The sequence below is a fragment of the Sus scrofa genome, chromosome 1 (assembly GCF_000003025.6).
Source record: "Sus scrofa isolate TJ Tabasco breed Duroc chromosome 1, Sscrofa11.1, whole genome shotgun sequence".
NCBI classification, from domain to species: Eukaryota; Metazoa; Chordata; class Mammalia; order Artiodactyla; family Suidae; genus Sus; species Sus scrofa.
The window spans coordinates 226,301,918-226,322,833 of record NC_010443.5 but is presented as its reverse complement, the minus strand read 5'-3'; the positions used below and the strand labels follow the sequence as shown (position 1 = coordinate 226,322,833).

Below are 20,916 nucleotides of genomic sequence, written 5' to 3'. Positions count from 1 at the left end.
GCAATCTACAGATTGAAATGTGATCTCTATCAAATTACCCATGACATTTTTCACAGAAATGGAACAATCCAAAAATTTATATGGATCCACAAAAGACCCAGAATTGCCAAAGCAATCCTGGGGGGGGGGGGAAACTAGGAGGTAAAACTCTCCCAGACTTTAGACAATATTACAAAGCCACAGTAATCAAGACAATGTGGTACTAGTACAAAAACAGACATAAAGGGAGTTCACACTGTGGCTCAGTGGATTAAGAATCTGACTAGTATCCATGAAGATGCAGGTTCGATCCCTGGCCTTGCTTAGTGGGTTAAAGGATCTGGCATTGCCATGAGCTTCAGTGTGCAGATATGGCTTAGATCTGGCTTAGATATGGCTTAGATCTGATGTTGCTATGATTGTGGGGTCTGGCAGCTGGAGCTCTACTTTAACCCCAAGCCTGGAAACCTCTATATGCTATTGATGCAGCCCTAAAAATACAAAACAAAAAACAAACAAACAAACAAAAAAATAAGACATAAGGACCAATGGAACAGAATAGGGAGCCCAGATAAAAACCCAGACACTTACTGTCAATTAATCTTTGACAAAGGAGGCAAGAACATAAAATGAGAAAAAGACAGTCTCTTCAGTAAGTGGTGCTGGGAAAACTAGACTGTTGCCTGTGAGTCAATAAAACTAGATCATACCCTCAATGCACAAAAATAAACTCAAAATGGCTTAAAGACTTAAACATAAGACACCATAAAACTCCTAGAAGAGAACAAAGGCAAAACATTCTCTGATATCAACCTTACAAATGTTTTCTTAGGTCCATCTCCCAAGGCAATAGAAATAAAAACAAAAATAAACAAATGGGACCTAATCACACTGAAAAGCTTTTGCACAGCAAAGGAAATTATTAAAAAAAATGAAAAAGACAACCTACAGAATGGGAGAAAACAGTCGCAAACAATGCAACTGACACAGGTTTAATCTCCAAAATATACGAACAACTCATACAACTCAAAAGCAAAAAAACAAACAACCCAAGTGAAAAATGGGCAGAAGAGAGTTCCCCTTGTGGCTCAGTGGAAATGAATCTCACCCACGACCGTGAGGACACAGGTCTGATCCATGGCCTCTCTCAGTGTGTTAAGGATCTGGCGTTGCCATGAGCTGTGGTGTGGGTTGCAGACGCAGCTGAGATCTTGCATTGCTGTGGCTGTGGAATAGGCAGGCAGCTGTAGCTCCAATTGGACCCCTAGCCTAGGAACTTCCATATGCTGTGGATGCAGCCCTAAATAAAAGGCAAAAAAAAGGGGGGGGCAGAAGACCTATACAGATATTTCTCCAAAGAAGACATACAGATGGCCAACATCACTAATTATTAGAAAATGAAATTCAAAATGATAAGGTATCACCTCACTTGGGTCAGAATGACTATCATTAATAAGACTACAAATAACAAATGCTGGAAATGGTGTGGAGAAAGGGGAACCCTTTTGCACTACTGATGGGAATGTAAATTGGTTCAATCATTATGGAAAACAGTATGGAGGTACGTCAGAAAACTAAACATGAAACTCCTGGGCATATATTCAGACAAAACTATAATTCAAAAATATACGTACACCCTATGTTCACTGCAGCACTATTCACAATAGCCAAAACCTGGAAAAAACCTAAATGTCCGTCAATGGATGAATGGATTAAGAAGATGTGGTACATATACACAATGGAATACTACTCAGCCATAAAAAAGAACAAAATAATACAATTTGCTGCAAATTGGATGGAACTAGCAATTCTCATAGTAAGTGAAGTAAGCCAGAAAGAGAAAGACAGATACCATATGATATAACTTATACATGGAATCTAAAGTATGGCACAGATTAACCTATCTGCAGAATGGAAACATACTTATAGACAGGGACAGTAGACTTGTGGTTGCCAAGGAGGAGATGGTAGGGAGTGGGATGGACTGGGAGTTTGGGTTTAATAGATGCAAACTATTACATTCAGAAAGGATAAGCAATGAGGTCCTGCTGTATAGCACAGGTATATATCAGTATATATATGCTGAATATCACTTGTGATAGAACATGATAGGAAAAAAAGAGAAGAATATATATGTATGTATGGCTGGATCACTTTGCTTTATAGCAGGAATTGAAAGAATAATGTAAACCAACTATAATAAAAAATTTTTTAAATTTCATCCTTCCTATTATCAGTGAGAAAGGAAAACTGAATTTCTTTCCAACTTCTTTCAAGAGATACAGAGGGAATAAAGTTTGGTTAAGAAGAACATAAATTTTTCCCAGATTAGTAAATAGCAAACAAACAGACAAGCAAATTTTATCACAAGAAATAATTTTGTTGACTTACTCATCATGATTTACTTGATGTATGTTAATAAATGTATATGTTTACCTGGGAATAAAAGAGGCATTCAGAGTAGTGTCTGCTGTAGTACTATAGGAAAGAGAAATATAGCATTACAGCACATACTATAAATTCAAATAACCCATTCCTAAGCTGCTTCCCACAAGCATGGACTCTTTTATTAATGTCTTTTTTTATATAATAATGATATGAAATCTTTATAAACTTCTACTCCTTAATTATGTATCTTCTACTTGTCAAATTAATTTATTCTTTTTCTTGTATTGTTAAACATACTGAGCACTTAATACATTGAAGGCATTTCTATAAGCTAAAAACCTCTAGAAAATTATTTTAATATTTCCGTGACAGAGTTGGTCATAAGCAGACAGATCCAATTACAACAGGTAATTATTTAAGGGGATATAATTAAAGTAATTAAGGGAATTATAAAACACTTTCATTTTACCCAATATGTTCTTGACTTTTCTAATAGATTAGAAAACAAAATATAACATCATTTAGCACTTGATGGGAAGAACTAGGAATTGGAATAGAATTGGAACTAGGAAATCTGAACTCTAGATAACTGCTCTCAATGAGATGATGGGCGAATTTGCCTTCATTTCCTAGCTGTGAAATGATATTGCTTGTAATGGATGATCTCTAAGTTGCCTCTAGAACGAGTATTTTATTTTTCTAATCCTATACCTGGCCTTTTTTGTTTGTTTGTTTTGTTTTGTTTTGTTTTTTGCTTTTCAGGGCGGCACTGCAGCCTAAGGCTAGGAGTCAAATCAGAGCTGCACCTACAGCCAGGCTAGAGTCAAATCAGAGCTGCACCTGCAGCCCAGGCTAGAGGTCAAATCAGAGCTGTAGCTGTTGGCCTATGCCACAGGCACAGCAACTCAGGATCTGAGACACATTTGAGATCTACACCACAGCTCACAGCAATGCTGTGTTAACCCTCTGAACACAGCCAGGGATTAAACCTGCAACCTCATGGATCCTAGTCAGTTTTGTTAACTGCCGAGCCATGAAGGGAACTCCATATACCTGGACTTTATGCACACTGGTCAGAGAGTTTCAAATATTAACTTGAAACCACAAAAAAACAAAACAGAACTCCATATCCTGGACTTCTTTATGCACACTGTACACCCTTCCCCTTTATACCTCTGTAATTTTGCATGGCTTAGATTAAGTCATGTTATGTTTCCATATGGTACTCCCTAACTTCCTAGTTAGCCCCATACTCGCTTCTCCCCAGAGAAGCAGAGATATTTCAATTTGATGAGTCTGAGAACAGTCACTGGACACAGACGTCTTAGCCACTTCTGGGTTCTCCCTTCTGATTAGTCAACCAGAAGAGAAGTTACATCTCATCTATAGTTATTAAAGAGCTGAGCTTGGAGGAGCAGGGAAGACTGCTGTCCAGTTCTGCCAGAGACAAAGTGGAGGAGTATGTCTAATTCACGTGAAACGTGGGAATAAGCCTCCTTAGTCTAGCTCTCAACCAAACTGTGCAAACTAGTTCTGATCATTTAAAAAAGTTAATATTTGAAACTCTCTGACCCACTTTCATCTTGCAGCTGGTACTGAACTTTGGCAAATAATATGTAAATTATTCATTGGGTGTCCTTAAAACTCAACAAAGGAGAAGGCCAAAAAAGGAATGGACCTATTTTTTGGAAGGGTTAGCTCTTCCTACGTTACCTCCTCCTTGCCTTTTTCAACATTTTCCTCTCCTCATATCCTCTGTGGATTCAGCCGCTCAAATCCTAATCTGCATTAAAAACCACATGCTCCTCTTACAGAAACCTGGCATGTAAAATTTTATTTCACTAATATTAAAATTTGAGTGACTATATATTTTAAGGGAGGACTCAATATATAAATACATTCATTGTAGAATTTCTCTCTCTCTCTCTATATATATATATATATATATTTATAAAACTTCATATGAAAATGTCTTTCTATATAACTTTTAAAGAGCATATATCCAATAAATATTTATTTAAGTACTGTTAAATCTCTCACAGGTGTGTGCGTACAAGTGTTATATGTAATAGTAAAACTTTTGCCCCCTTTACCTAAGATTATTTATCTTGTTTTAATTCATTTAATTTTAACTTATTTTCTACTTTTTCATCCCTTGTCCTTTTAAATGGAAAATGAAAAACATCAAGGTGGAGAAGAATAGATTAGTCCCAAACAACATACATAAGATGCCTTTTATGTTTGTGCTAAAATTCTTGGTTCACATCACACCACTCTCATTGGTTGATCTTTTTCCTTTTTTATTGATCTTTTTAATATATGTTTTCACTTATAATAAATACCTATTTATATTCACTTATAATAAATACCTATTTCCTAAAACCTATTTCCTAGGAAGGCCCTCAGATGTGTTTTCAGGGCCTTAAAGTATATGATCATTTCATTTCATCCCAGATGATGCCTGCAGTCTGGGCAGCCCTTTCTGTTCCTGATTTCTTAGTAAATTTGTAAGCTGTACTTTTTTATGAGGCACCCAAAGGCACCCTATGGAAATCTTTGGGACAGAAGAGCTACGTCTTCGAATGTAGAGCTTTTTTTATAAACTTAACTTGAAATTTATTTCTTCCAGAAAAGGGATATGAAGAAAAGGGATCACTGTGAATAGACAGCATCCCATGTGAATATGGAGTGTGAACCAGAGAGGCAAAATACACGGGAATGAGTGTCTCACTGTCTGGTCCTTTGAGACACCTGGATGAGGGCAATGCATTCTGCTTTGTCCATTACCACATGGGCACGTTACCACATTACCACTCCTTCACAATTTAAAGATAGGAAGAGAAAAAGCTCTGAGAATTCATTTTTTAACTGCATAGAATGGAAACAGTTCAAACTACCACAACTTGGTTGTTCATATACATATTTAATAAGGCCTATGTACTTAATCTATACCAGCATGCATGTGGGAGCTGGAGAGTCAGGCAAAAGGTTCAGTAAGCTTTCAAATATCTATAAATGGATACAATATTTAATCTATTTGTGGCAACACTAGCTTCCTCTGTCTATTGCCCAGCAAAATTCTATACTACTGAAAATTAAGCCGTATCACATCAGCAGATGGCTAAGGCTGCTCATAGGAGGAAGTTAAGTGAGTTTGTACATGTTTAATAGCCAAGTATACATTACAGTTGGATTATCCACTGTTTGGAATTTCTATATCCTTCTCTTCCCTCAATTAGTATATATAAAATGAAAGTTAATGGCATCATTGGTTATGAAAAATATTTACAAAATTTGCCTTGCTATATAAAAATTTCATTAGAGGGTTTCAAAATAAAAATGAATTTAAAATAATATTAACATAATAAAGACTTTAAAGTACTCAGAGTATTCATTCTATTGCCTTAGATTCTTCATTCCCCTACACAACCATCAGTTGCTGTCTCAAAGGAAAAGTATATCCTTACCAATGAGGAAGAGTAAAAGGAAGAAAGGAAGCAAGTCTGAATACTTCATTTATTAAGTCTTCTGTGTAGGGTAATATTTACCTGTCTTCAGATCTGGGTGATGTCATTCCAATTAGTTTCTATATGGAAAAAAAAAGATTTTTTAAAAAATTTAATTTAAAAATGAGAATATACTCATAATAGAGTTTTTTTTTTTTAATTCAAAAGCATGTTACCAATTTCCTCTTTAATTCTGGCTTGAATTTCTGGATAGTGTATCAAATAAAGAAAGCTCCAGGATAGACAGGTTGAGGTTGTTTCAAAACCTGAAGAAAAAAAAAAAAATAGAAAAAGTATCTTGGAAAAAAGTATTAGTAAAATTGATCCTCGATTTACTTCATATTTGAATATTAAGAATCCAGGAGAAATAATCTAAATACAACTAACAAGTAATAATATAATTATTATACATTAAGGTTTATTTCAAAATATAGGCTTAACCTCTTACCCATTGGAAAGAATAGCCACTATCAATAAAACAGAAAACAGCAAATGTTGGTAAGGGTGTGGAAAAACTGAAATCCTCATGCATTGCTGATGGAAATGTAAAACAGTGCAGTCACTATGGAAAAGAGTATAAGGCTCTTCAAAATATTTAAAAAACAATTACCATGTGATCCAGCAATTCTACTTCTGGGTATATACTGAGGGCTGTAGCCCAGGAGGTATAGATTCAAGAAGCACTTGAATGTGTTGCGCCAGAATGCAAAACGGGAGAGGCTTGTATAGGCAAAAACCGCAAAGTGACATAAACTGTCCATCAAAAATTACCATTGGAGGAGTTCCCTGGTGTTCTAGTGGGTTAAAAATTCATCACTGTGACTGCTGTGGCTGAGGTTGCTACTGTGGCATGGATTCAATCTCTGGCCTGGCAAATTCCTCATACCATGGTGCAGCCAAAAGAAACAAACAAACAAACAAACAAAAAACTTCACAAAAGAATTACCAATGGAGCTGGCAAGAAGCGTCATTGTTAAACAAGGATTGGTTGGGGTCCACAATGGTTGCTTATATACAAAGGGAAACCTTAAACCATAAGGTTGCAGCTGGCAGCTACTAGCAGATATTGTTTTGATGATGGCTGGGGTCGTCTTTGCGTCTGATACAGCACAGAAAATTCAAGTTCTCGATGCAGAAACATGTCTGAAACCATATCCACAATGGCCACCCAGCTCCATTATGGGTGTCCCAACAACAGTTTCATATTGTCAGAACAAAGAACAAACATCAAACATGACAGGGGTACATTCCTTCAAATTTTCAAAAAAAAAAAAAAAAAACCTACAGATAGTAAATTTACAATGAGTCATTATAAACTTGGGGTCTGGGAAGGAAACTTCATCTTTAAAGGAATATCAGTACTGGCGTCATAGGAAGAGGGGTGATATAGTACCCCTATATTCAAGGTAGACATTCCAAACAATCTGGTAAATGCATTTTTTTCTTGATGGTTAAACAGATGTACAATGTGTGTTTGACAGGCCATAAGATGACAGGGCATTCTAGGTAGCATAAAGCTCAAACCAAATCATGTATATACCATGACGGCTTCCCAGTACCTCAATTTGTGAAAATTTCTTCCATCAATAGGTAAATATGATTTTGAAAAAAACTATGAAGTGTAAGAATGATAGTAGTAACGGTGGCAGTCTAAATCATTTTTCTGAAAATGATTTTGGTAATCTGTATGAAAAACTCTAGAATCCTTTTATTAGGTGACCCAGAAATTCTGCTTCTTAGCATAAGGCTATAATTCAAAGGAGGTAAAATGGATGCACAAAGATGATCATCTTAGCATTAGTAAGATATTCAATATCTTCATTATTGAGACGCAGAATGGTGAAATGTGGGGGTACTGGCCACGGAGTATTAGGCAACCATTAGAAGCACCAAGTTAGAAACATAGCTGACGACCATGACTGGATCTTAAAAATAAAGGGTTTCATGGAAAAAAAAAAAAAGTTAGAAATAAATTGAGACGTAAATAACAAAAGTTATTTACATAAATTAAAGTTCATGATAATATAAGAATGCACATGAATATATGAATATATAAAGCCATTTTATATGAATACATGAAACAAAAAAATGGCACCTAAACAGATTAAAAATAAATGTCAATGAGTTGGGAAAGGGACTTGGAATGGGATGTAGGGATAAAAGTAATAAAGGGCTGATATCAGAAGAGAGAAATACTCTAAACTGTAAACAGCAGAAAATAGAAAATTGTTATTAATATTTATTTGCCTTAAATATTGATAATTATTCTCACATACCAGCTCTAAAGAGGTCATTCATGGTGCTTATGATTTCATCGTCATTTAAGGTGGCTATTCTGGTAGAAGCATATTTGTTGTGGCATGTATTCATCAGAGCATCAGTAATACCTTGAATGTGGTCCTAAGGATATAAACCTTGCATGATTATTCACCACTACCTGCATTTTGCACCATATTTGACTCTCATGCAAGAAGAGCCATATTACCATGTAACTTGAAATGAACCCAATTAGCTTAGAATACAAAGAAGGTACGTAGATCATGTGATACCCCACAAGCAATTTTGCTTAGTAATGGTAATTCTCAGTCTTAAAAGAGGATGGAATAGAAAAGCAAGTTACTAAACTCAATTTTCTTAATTTTTTTTCAATCAATAAAGAGTATACCTATGTCTAGAAACACACTTAGGAAAACCAGAGGTTAACTTATTACGGAGAAATTGTTAGGCAATAAATAAGGCGGTATTTAAAACTATTGTAAAAATTTTACTATAATCACCTTGCAGAAGGAGGTAGGGCTAGACTAGGTTAGGGAGCAGGAAGAAAAATCTATGAACTTTATAAACTCTTTTACTTACTATATCTGATCTAGAATTCCAGGCTGGTATATCGAAACAGATTATTTTCTGCCTCTTCTTTTAATTGGAGAGGACTTAAGTCCTCACATTTCTTTGCTCAATTACCCACTTTTTCATGTTTTTTTCCCCTGATGCTTTCATCTTAACAAATTGGTCCCCAAGAACTAGGATTCTTTTCGGCACATACATACTTCAAGAGAGAAATTTACTCTCCTGTGGACCATCTAATTGGGCCAAAAACATCTCAATGGCATAAAAAAAGGTTCACTTTTGTCACCTAGAGAATCTTAATTTATGTGCTATGATCCCAAAGTTCATTTCTTCATAGGAAAGAAACTCAAGCAGGATACAAGGGTAAATTGGAAGTTTCCTATAAAATATTCTTTACAATTATTCAAAGAATTTTATGAAAAAAAATGCTGAGAATTTTAAGACCTCATAATTTCAGACATAAGAATGAGAGAAATGAAATAATTGGCTCATTTCTTCAAGAAACTCATGTACATGGTGGCAACATTTATTAGCCAATTATAGATTCATAATTCAAATATGTGCCTTATCCACATACTAGGGAAATTTCTAAGCTCTGAAAATTCAAAGATTTTCTTAGGGTCCCTACATGAGAACTAAGTAATACCATTCTATAATCTCTCTGACTGGGTTTCATATTTACTAATAGTTTGGGTAAGGTTCATCATGGAAAATCAGAGTGGAAGAATCAAGGAAGAAATACATACAACTGTCTGGATACTCAACACATCTCATTATTCTTTCTTGTTTCTCACCAAATGCCTTGTCCTAGTATGAGTTCAAATCCCTACCTTATCAAATGTTGTAAGAAGATCTTGTACATGTAAGTACAAGAAACAGATTCAGGGCCTGATAAATCTCTGGGGGAGCATTTGTAATTCACAGTGGAAGGTAACAGAAACATGGTATGAAATCAGCAGGATAGCAGTGCTGGAGGCTTTGAGTAAGTCATCATTCATTTTCACTATTCTGAGAAACTCTTCATCACTATGGTCATATCTCTTGCAAAAGCAAAGGGCACAGACAATGATGGCCACCACCCATGTGATAGCACTTCTGCAGTCAAAGCTACAACTGTTGGAAGTCAATTCTGCAAAGACTTTTACTAGCTCGGAAACTTCCTCAACAACGTGTTCCTCAAGAAAGCAAGAACAGGTGGGGGATTTTGTTTCCTCTTGAGAAAATGTTCATAAAGCATTAGAGGCAATTTTTTTTACAAAGTTTACAACTCTCTCTATAATTGGCCAAAAATGTGAGACTCTTTCCTTTTGCCAGGAAAGAAAATGTATGCATGTGAAGTCGACCTGCAACATGTTCTCCACCCTTGAGTAGTACTTGTTTTACCATTTCCATTCCATTCACCACCAGAACAGGCATCACGCCAAGTTTGATGAAAAAGACAACTCCGTATTTCTTCCTCATCTCCATGAATGTAAGGTAAGGATGGCCTCCAAGCTGAAGATTTCCTATGATGGGAAAGGAACATGAGCCAGGAGGAAACACCTGCTTTCTTCCATTGTTCCTTAGTGCTCTTACAAAAACGAAAACCAACACCAAGATTATGAGAGAAGGGGTCACCTCTCCAGGAGTGAGTGCCAAGCTGAATATCCTTTTCAGGAATAAATCACCTAAAATAGAAAAATGTAACCCTTGTTCTCATCATTCTAAGCATAGACTAAGTAGTTTTTCTCCCTTTAAATATTTAGAAGAAAATTACAGAACTTTGTATTTAGTTGAAAGCTATTATTAACCAATACCAAAAAAGGCAAAATTAAATTCTTGTCAAATGCATTGTACCTTTATCTCAAATCTATTATTTTCATGATTTTAACAACCAAACCAAATACTTTCATGTCAGTCATTGACAACATAAAAAGGGAGACAACTCAATGTAGAAAGTAGCTGGTGGGTAGGAAATGGATTGAGGTTATAGAAGCTTATTTTGTATTCATTCGCTGTGGGATCTTCATCCTGTCATTTAATCTAAATGCATCCCAGTTGTCTCATCTAAGTATCCTACCTAACAGAATTAGTCAGGCATTCTTTCAACAAACATGTATTGAACACCCCAATGTCAGGCACTAAAATTTCACAGACCAGTGAAGAAACTAGACAAACAAAAATAAGGTTACAAATTAAAAAGTGCTATAGAGAATTGTCTATAGAATGGCCTTTCATTGTTTGAGAATGAAATGAAATCATTATTAAAAAGCATAAGCCGAAGTTCCCATCGTGGTGCAGTGGAAACAAATCCGACTAGGAACCATGAGGTTGCAGGTTTAATCCCTGGCCTCCCTCAGTGGGTTACGGATCCGGCATTGCCATTAGCTTTGGTATAGGTCACAGATGTGGCTCGGATCTGGCATTGCTGTGGGTGTGGTATAGGCCGGCAGCTACAGCTCTGATTAGACCCCTAGCCTGGGAACCTCCATATGCCATGGGTATGGCCCTAAAAAGACAAAAGCAAAAGCAAACAAACAAACAAAAAAAAAAACCCAAGCCATTTAGTGGCTATCTAACTGGCTGGCTGCCTAGGTGTTCTTGGATTCCCAGCTTGCTTGTAAAAGAGATTTTCTTTCATTCTTTTTAGGGCCACCCCTGTAGCATATGGAGGTTCCTAGGCTAGGAGTTGAATTGGAGCTGTAGCTGCTGGCCTACACCACAGCCACAGCAATGCAGGATCTGAGCTGCATCTTCGATTTACACCACGGCTCACAGCAACGCTGGATCCTTAACCCAGTGAGCCAGGCCAGGGATCGAACCTGCGTCCTCATGGATGCTAGTCAGATTCGTTTCCACTGAGCCATGACATGAACTCCTTTCAGTTATTTTTTGAAGCAATTCTAGTGTTTTAAAATAGAGTCACAGATTATTGATCCAAGGTTGAACCTCTGACCCAAGACGAACCTTCCTTAGGAATATGGAATGAGGACAGTGAAAGATCACCCTCTCACTGGCCAGTTAGAACCATAAGACCTAAGTCTGAAAATATGACTTGGGGACCTTTCACCACCAGGAGGACCTGAGAAACTAAAGACAGGTCTGAAAAATAAATGAAGTAGAAAGGAAGAGAAAGAAAAGACAGAGAGAGGCCTCATGATTTTACATTCACTGTTTCTAGTACTTTCCTTAGATCTTGTCAGAGGATTGAATTCTTTCCTGCTTAAGCTAGCTAGGACTGGCATCTGTTACTTGCAACGAAGAGGGTTCCATGAAGTCCTATTCCTGCAAAATAAAGTTTAATACACATGAAGAATATTTGTGTTAGCTACTGCATTTTCATAGTAATTATACAGAGAATACAAGACTTTCTTTCCCCTTGAAAGAATACAACTAAATTTCACACTTCTCATATTACTTTCTGAGATAAGTAACATTGGTGGGCAGTATAGTATACTCATTGGTCAGTGCAAATGTCCATTTTTTTTTTTGAGTTTTTGAATAGGCTAATACTTGATTTCTTCTAGACCACACACACATATAAACTGAGAAGCATTACTGCAAGCAGCAATGAATTTGGTTTCCAGTTCAGAAGAAAATAAGATGGTAAAAAGCACTACACTTACATTCTACTTTAAAAAAAAAAAAAAGCACCACGTATCAAAGAAATGTGTATCTTAAAGCTCCTACTTTGAATATGCAGAAAACCCTTGTCACCTATCTTATTTTGATTGTTTCACTATTCTAAGTACACAGGTAAAATGTGGCTAATTACACTAACCTGGTTGGCATTGTTTTCTAAGGGAGGAACTTTGGAGTTAAAAGTGAAATATCAACTTATTTTTATGAGAAAAAAATGTGTCTTTAAACTAAAAAGAAAAACTGATTCCCTAATCAATGCAAAAGCAACAATTTGCAAAACTTCCTTTTTCCCTCTGTTCAAAAAGGAAGCACTAAGAATGTCATTGTGCTGCTGCTTTGCAGCTTATTGATTTTGCGAAAACTCTCCTGCTGCTATGACAATTTACTGCCCTCTTACCATGTGCCAGATCCAGAACTAAGCACTAAATCCACACTGTCTTTCAAAACTCATACCTCTGTGAGGTAATGTGTGTTCTGTTACAGAGACGCTTCATTAGATAGAGTCATTTTCCTCATTTATTTCACATGTTTTTATAGCTTAATAATGAAACACCAGTTACTTTTAGCACTTGCTTTTTCATAAAATTCACTTTCTCTTTGGGCTTTCACCAAACTGTCTACTTGCATATTGACAACTAAAAAGGCATTTCCAAAGCAGACTCCTAAACAGAAGAGAAGTGAGTGTGGTTTGACTCTCACAAAGATGTCCGGGTTTCTTTCTCTTTTCAGCTGTGGGACCTCTGTTAAATTACAGTCTTGGAGTTCCTGTCGTGGCGCAGCAGAAATAAATCTGACTAGGAACCATGAAGTTGTGGGTTCGATCCCTGGCCTTGCTCAGTGGGTTAAGATCTGACATTGCCTTGAGCTCTGGTGTAGGTCGCAGATATGGCTCAGATCTGGCATTGATGTGGCTGTGGTGTAGGCCAGTAGCAACAGCTTTGATTAGACCCCTAGCTTGGGAACCTCCATATGCCGCAGGTATAGCCCTAAAAAGACAAAAGACAAAAAAAAAATAATTAATCTTTCTTGGTCTCAGTTTTTTCATCTGTAAAATGGCCCCTTCAGTCTAGAAGACTTTGATGGTTAGGTCCAGCCTTCAGTAATCAAAATGAGAAGGAAAAACTGGACAGAAGCCTGTGTGTGATGCCAGGGTTAATCGCCTACATATACTGTGTTGCCACAGTTTCCAGAGCACTTAACATTTCATCAACAAATGTAAGTAACTATGGAATCACCTTGGATTCTTTTCAACTTGGGCCCTTCTAGTTTATGCTATTAAATTCTCTTTGATAGTTTACCAGACCCAGAAGCATTGCCAACTTTCCCAGCAACTTTCTTGGAAAGCTCTGAAAGCACTTTCTGTTCCTATTGTTCTGGGGTGAACCAAGGCTGGGGTGAACCAGCTCCCTAACGGTGGGCTGCTGCCTCGTCAAAAATTCAAGGTGAACTCTAACCTTTAAGAGAAAAGAGCATAAGCAGATTTTTAGAAAACTTTTGTACTGATTCCCAAACCTAGACACACACAACAGACCTCCCTCAGAAGATGTGAAACCATTGTGATCACATCCTGTGAAACACATCCTCAAGGAACCAATTAAATATAAATCTCTAGGGGTGGGTGCATTTTAAAAAGCTCCTCAATATGACTAAGGGGCATTCCAGGTTGAGGACCTTCTGGGGGAGAAAACAACCTGCTAGGAGATCAACAAATCCATTCAGCCAAATTACAATGAAGCTTGAAATGTTCACCTGTGCCCAGAAATCTTGCATTCAGTGCAAGGAATCTGGCAGAGGCATCTAAGGACAGAGAAGGATTTTCAGAAAGTTGAGTATATCCTAGGACAGACAGTGTAGTCACAGCAGCAGCAGGCCTGGGGAAAGGCTGGGAGAGAATATACTGGAGAGATAGAGGAAGGGATAGAACTTGGACCTGTGTGGGAAGGAGTCTGGAGCTAGATTAGGTTATTTGAGAATTAGAGAGAAAAATGGAGGGGCCTCTGCAGCCAGAATTGGGCCCGGAAACTGGAAATTTTCAGTGTGAGTGGGAAGAGGGAGATCGCATCTGGAGTCAGGGTTCCTGAAGAAAAGTGTAGGATGGAAACTGACCTTGGAAAAAAGCAAAGCAGAAGAGGAAGGACAGAAGGACTAATAATTTTTAAATTGCTGGCGACAAGCAGAGTTAGGGTTGAAATACACGTAGCAAGGAAGCAAAGAGCAGGAAGGAAAAAGACAATAGTGCAGAGGTATTGCTTTACTGTGAATTTCAGGAAACAGGGTAGTGGGCAGGAGGTAGTGAGGGAAGTGTATTGCACTCTGGGCAGCTAAGGGCATGGGCAGAAAGATGAATGAAATAAAAAATCCAGGAAACTCAGGTTCCCTTTCTCAGGCAGGTTTGGTAGCGTCTTGGGAGCCTTCATCAACGGACAGATATGTATTTCCACAACTAAAATAGTTAACTTCTGAGTATGATATTCATAGCTTTGATTTGAGAAAATATTCTTATCCATGTCAATCTGGAAAAATATCAATTTTTCTACCTCAACAACTTGTGAAGTTTCATTTTTCTACCTGTTACCTGGGAAATAACGAGTCATTTGGGGACATTTTCCTGTCACATGGTCTTGGAAACTTATTACAGAATACACTTTTCTTTAAAGCTTTGGAGTTTTTGGCTGCATAATTATTCAAGATTTCAAGTCAGCTTTCAATGAAACTATCCAAGAAGGATCACTGGTAGCTGGTTCTTTCTCACACAGTGAAGAAAAGCAAGCCCCCAAAGAGAGCACTAAACCTCATATACTCCCGCAAGGAAAAACTTCAGGCCCTGAACCACAGTGTCATACTCACAAAACATCATGGATTTCTAAATATCAAAACTCTAGAAGTCACATGGCCAAAAAATCTGATCAGGGCCTACAAACTATAGGGACTTTCTGACCCATGGGCAGAAATTGTGATAACTAGCATTTAGTCATGTCATACTAGCCACTAAAAAAAAATTTTTTTTTACTCCTAATGTTTTTAAGTATTACCTTCCTAAAATAACCAACCTCACCTTGGGTTAATGTATAGGCATTATACAGCAATATCAAATTCCTTGTGCAAGAAACTGTGTTATAGACAATTGATAATAATTGCTTAGCAATATGTTATTTGAAAGCTTTGTCAGGAGAAGATAATGAGAACTGCTTTGGTTCCCATTGGTTAAGAGGGAAATCCATTCCAAAATAATAATTGTGACAGCTAATGTTTATTGTGTGCTTATAAGGAAAGCATTTGAAAGTACTTTATGTATTATTTCAGTTATTTCTTGTCACCAACTTCTAAAAGAACTGCTAATTTTTCTCTGTTTGACATGTGACAAATTTTGAGGCACAGAGAAATCAGAAAATTTGCTCAGACTAACAAAGTATAAGTGGTGGGAGAAAAAAAGATATGAACCCAAGTTACATAACATTAACACTGTGCACTTAGCCTCTGAATGTATTACCTTCTAATGGAGAATTCTTCAGCTTAACCTAGAAGCTTCTACTGCTAACAAGAGCCATCCCTACAGATGTGACTTCATAATATAGGAAATGTATTAGATTGTAAAGCAAGGGTCCACCATGTACTAAATAACTGGAGAGGGTATATTTGTTTTCATGGGATATTGCAACAAACCATCACAAACTTGGTGGGTTACAGTATCAGAAATATATTAACTCACAGTCTGGAGACCAAAAGTCTGAAATTAAAGTGTTAGCAGGGCCCTTCTCTTTCTAAAGAGTGCAGGGGAAACTTTACCTTGCCTCTTCGGTTCCTGATGGCTCCAGATATTCCTGGGCTGCAGGTGCATCATTCCAATCTCTGTCTCAGTCGTCACATGGCCTCTCTTCTCTCAGTCTGTCCTCTGTGTATCTCTTACTAAGACACTTGTCATTGGATTTAGGGCTCACTCAGACAACCCATAATGATGTCAACTTGAAATTTCTAACTTAATTACGTTTGCCAAGGTCCTTTTTCCAAGTAAGATCACATTCACAGTGTTTGAGGTATGGACTATATTTTTGCCTCCAATCAACCACTACAGATGTAATATCACAGTCACTGCCATTGTCCCATTGTTGAAGAATTGAAGCCAGGTCATTCAAATTCTATTTTTCCTTATGTTTTTCCCATGGGAAACAGTTTAGCAGTCTCTGAAACCATGCTTCCTGGGTTCGAATATAAGCTCTAATATTTTACAGGTTCATGAATTTGAGCATATTAATCTCTCTCTACTTCAGTGGTCCTTCTCAAGTAAAATGAGGATTTTAGCAATAGCTGTTTCAGAAGTTAGTTAAAAGAATAAAAATGATTTAATATCCACAAAACTCTTAATATTTGGCACACAATACTCAAAAAAACAGTAGCTTCTGTTCATAGAAAATGAATGTCATACGCTTAGGGATTAAGAGCAAGGGTACTTTACGGGGAAAGGCAATATCTGAAATAAATTTTAACACATAAATGGAAAGAGACACTAAGCAGAGAAGAGCATTTGAAGGTAGATTTAAAAGAACTTGACACAGTAAGGAAATAAAGTGAGATAGTAAGATGATAGAAAGTAAGCCTTGAGAAGTCTTCCTAAATCAGAACCTCAGAATGCTTCCTGAATCTTCAATCTTCCTTACATCTCACAGCTAGTGCTTTGGTCCTATGGATTCAACCACCAACATATTTCTCACTGTCCTGGCATCTTTATTCCCAAGTGCCATTAACTAGATCTAGTCCCCATCAAAATTGTCCTTGGTATTATAATAGTTTTCTTGTCCTTGAGTATTATAATAGTTTTCTATATTAGTTAAGATTGCATTTAGCAACCATTAAGTACAACAAAATTTAAAAGGGTTAAATGAACAGGTTTATATTTCTTACACAAAAAAGCATCTAAAGGTAAGTGGCTGCTTCCATTGGTTCAGTGGTTCCACTACAGTTGGGATGATATCTCTACCACCTTTTGGTCCTTTTCCTTTGGTTGCTATATGGCTGATGCAGCTCTATCCATCACATCCGTATTTAATGGATAAGACGGGAGGAAAGCCCCTTTAGGCCACATCTGTACCATTCTACCCTTCAAGAAACCATAAACTTCCCAAACACCGCCAGTAGATATCTGCTTAAGTTTCTGAGAAAGTAAATATTTGATTTGTAATCCTGTCACAGCAAAGAAAAGGGGGGGGGAGTTAGTGAGAAAGGAGGGGGAGTTCCCATTATGGTTCAGCAAAAACGAGTCTGACTAGCATCCATGAGGACACAGGTTTGATTCCTGGCCTTGCTCAGTGGGTTAAGGATCCAGCATTGCTGTGGCTGTGATGTAGGTCACAGACGCAGTTCAGATCCCGTGTAGCTGTGGCTGTGGTGTAGGCCAGCAGCTGTAGCTAGCTCTGATTCGACCTCTAGCCTGGGAATTTCCATATGCTGTGAGTGAGGCTGTAGCTCTGATTCAACCCCTAGCCTGGGAATTTCCACATGCTGTGAGTGAGGCTCTAAAAAGACCAGAAAAAAAATTAAAAATAAGAAAAAAAAGAAAGGAGGGTAGGCTAGATATTGGGAGTATAATTGACACTGTCTGCTGTACCTCAAATCTAATGGTCTTGACTACAATTTCTCCCCCAAGTTATGTTCCACTCAGATGGTCTAATTAGCTTTCAAAAAGATGGATATGATCACACCATTTCATTAACCTGCAGTTAACATGCAGAGTGCATCACACAGCATCAGTACCATCTGTGACCTACTCTTAGCTACCTTTCTAGTGTCATCATTTGCTGTTTATTCCCTGGCATTTTCTACTGTATCTCCCTTGATTCCCTCTCCTTCCTCTTAGTCACTATGCACTTAGGATTTTATCTGGAAAATAGGAGATCCTCAGTACATATGTGGGTGTGAAAGAAAGAATTCCTCCTACACCCAAAGTTTTGCCCTGTCTCTATCCTTTAGTTTGTACTGTTCTCTTTGCCTGGTGCATCCTTATACTCTACGTTTTAGATCTGAAAAACACCAATCGAATCCTCAGGACATACTCAATTCTATGAACCCTGATCTTTCATGATGTCTTTTCCCTTTCTTGGCTGTTGGAGTGGATACTGTGGTATCTCACCCAGATCAGCTTCTCAGGGTCAACACACACATATCAGTTGTTGGGACTTCATCTCATGTGTAGGTCAACGTACACATCTCTGCTATGCAAGTCTGGACTTTCAACATACAAGAAGGATTATTCATTCCACATTCAAAGTTTAAAATAGAAAGATTTTCTAGATAAGTGCTATAAGGGAGGCTTACCACCACCTCTTCCCCCCCAAAAAAAAACCCATAACATTTATATATTTCTTCTCCTTTTGTCTTATCAAAAGACAAACTTAAAAATCATGATTCTACGAACACCAATGTCTGTATCCACGCAAAAGACTTACATTGCTTTTTAACACTGCCCCTCCATTTGATCCCATCTACATACACTCAATTCCACCCCACTGCCACCACACACATAAAATACCTTCCAACACACACACACAACAGTGTTCTTGAAGTCAGGTATCCATAAAGTCCTCAAATATATGACCACTTATGTTGGCCCCTTTTCAGAAAAGCAACTTAATTCTCTTTACTAGGTATAGATACAGAATTCATTTGCTACCCATTTTGATAGATGAAATAGACCAGTGAAAGAGCTAAAACTAATCATACATGGATGGAGAATTACAGAGGCCAGCCACCTGTGTTTCTTTGCCCCTGCCAAGATCCAACCATGTCCTTAAGAATCAGCACAGGGTTGGAGTTCCCGTCGTGGCGCAGTGGTTAACAAATCCGACTAGGAACCATGAGGTTTTGGGTTTGATCCCTGCCCTTGCTCAGTGGGTTAAGGATCCAGTATTGCCGTGAGCTGTGGTATAGGTCGCAGATGAGGCACGGATCCAGCATTGCTGTGGCTCTGGTGTAGGCTGGCAGCTACAGCTCCGATTTGACCCTAGCTGGAACCTCCATATGCCACGGGAGCAGCCCAAGAAATGGCAAAAAGACAAAAAATAAATAAATAAATAAAATTAAAAAAAAAAAAGAATCAGCACAGGGAAAAACTGAAAAATTAACTTCATGATAACCATTTGGGGGCTACCAGATTTAGGAAAATGAAATGGTAACATATGAATTTTATACTATTATTTTGATGCTCAGTGTAGACTTCTTGGAAGGATGTCTTCTTGAAGAGATATCCCTAGGGTATTAGTCATGCAGGTGTCTTATGGAAGGAATTGCAACCTGGCTAAGTCAGGGCTCAGGAGTGAAGAAGTTATGAATCATTTAGTTGGCCTCAATCCTGTTGGTGTCTAGGATGTCTTAATTGAGCAAGTATTTATAGTATGTTAATAGATTACTATGATTCTTATCAGGGATCACTGAAGCCAGTTGGGGACTGTGGCTCACAAAGGCAGCTTTGGTATTAGATGAAGAGTTAATAACAATAAAAGGAACATAAAGCCTTAGGAGAGCTGAGGATAGAAGGGAATGGAGGAGGCACTGCCTAATGAGTACAAAGTTCCAGTTGGGGAAGATTAGTGGTGATGATTGCATAACAATGTGAATGTACTTAATGCTTTCTAAACTGTTTGCTTAAAAACAGTTCAAATTTTATGTTATAAGGATCCAGCACAGCCACTGCTGTGGTGTAGGTCACAGCTGTGGCTCAGATTAAATCCCTGGCCCAGGAACTTTCATATGCCATGGGTGTGGCCATAAAATAAAAAATAAAGAAGTAAAATTATAGTGTTTGAATATTTGAATTTTCTTAAGTAAATATAAAAGCCACTTTTTCTTAGAGTTCCTTTGTGGCACAATGGGTTAAGGATTGGGACTTGTCAATGTGGTAGCTCAGTTCCTACAGTGTTCAGGAACTATCACATGCCCCTGGCACAGCCAAAAAAATAAAATAAATAAAATAAAAGCCATTCTTTCTTTATAAAAATACTTGTAAATAGTACCTGACCCCCAGGAATAATTACTATGACTGTATTAATAGATTTGGATTTGACCTGAGAATAGAGAGAATCCATTTAGAGGGCTAGAAACAACCTTAAGAAGATCTCCAGTTGTCAGTTCTAAGGACTCAGCCATTCCAGGAAGACAGCCTTTATTATTTTATTCACTCTTCTATAACTCATTAGTCTATTCTACTTCTTAATGATACTGTTCTTGGTTCAAAGCATACTTATGCTCTTTATAAAATTCATTCCCTCTTATTCTTCCTACTTAGGAAACAACAGTCTGTCCCTATAATGCATGTTTCAGTGAAAGAAATGTGCTCAGATCTATTAGGAAAATAGTGCTATTTTAAAGAGGAAATTAGGTTATTTGCTTTGTGATTTTCCCCCAGCATATTAATGTTTTAAATTAAGTAGGGGCGAACTCTTTCTCAATTTAAGAGAATCATTATTAATATACAAAAACCTAAGGGAGAAAAAAGTTTTAATCCTGAAAAAGCATTCCTCAGTGGCTGGATTGTGGCCATGATTTCCACATATTTAGCTATTCGATGAAATTAAGAATACAAATG

At 37.4% G+C, this 20,916-nt stretch overlaps 2 long non-coding RNA genes across 2 annotated transcripts in view; one reads left to right on the top strand and one right to left on the bottom strand.

The window, feature by feature from the left end:
- The window catches only part of LOC106509189, a 77,100-nt gene that overhangs the window by 16,133 nt on the left and 40,051 nt on the right, over positions 1-20,916 (top strand). The gene's annotated exons all lie outside the window — the stretch shown is intronic.
- Positions 1,660-10,993, bottom strand: LOC106506961. Its single transcript, XR_002336386.1, has 4 exons — positions 8,150-10,993; positions 6,050-6,139; positions 5,916-5,953; positions 1,660-2,457 (listed from the first exon to the last, which is right to left on the bottom strand). It is a non-coding gene; the product is annotated as an uncharacterized LOC106506961 (long non-coding RNA).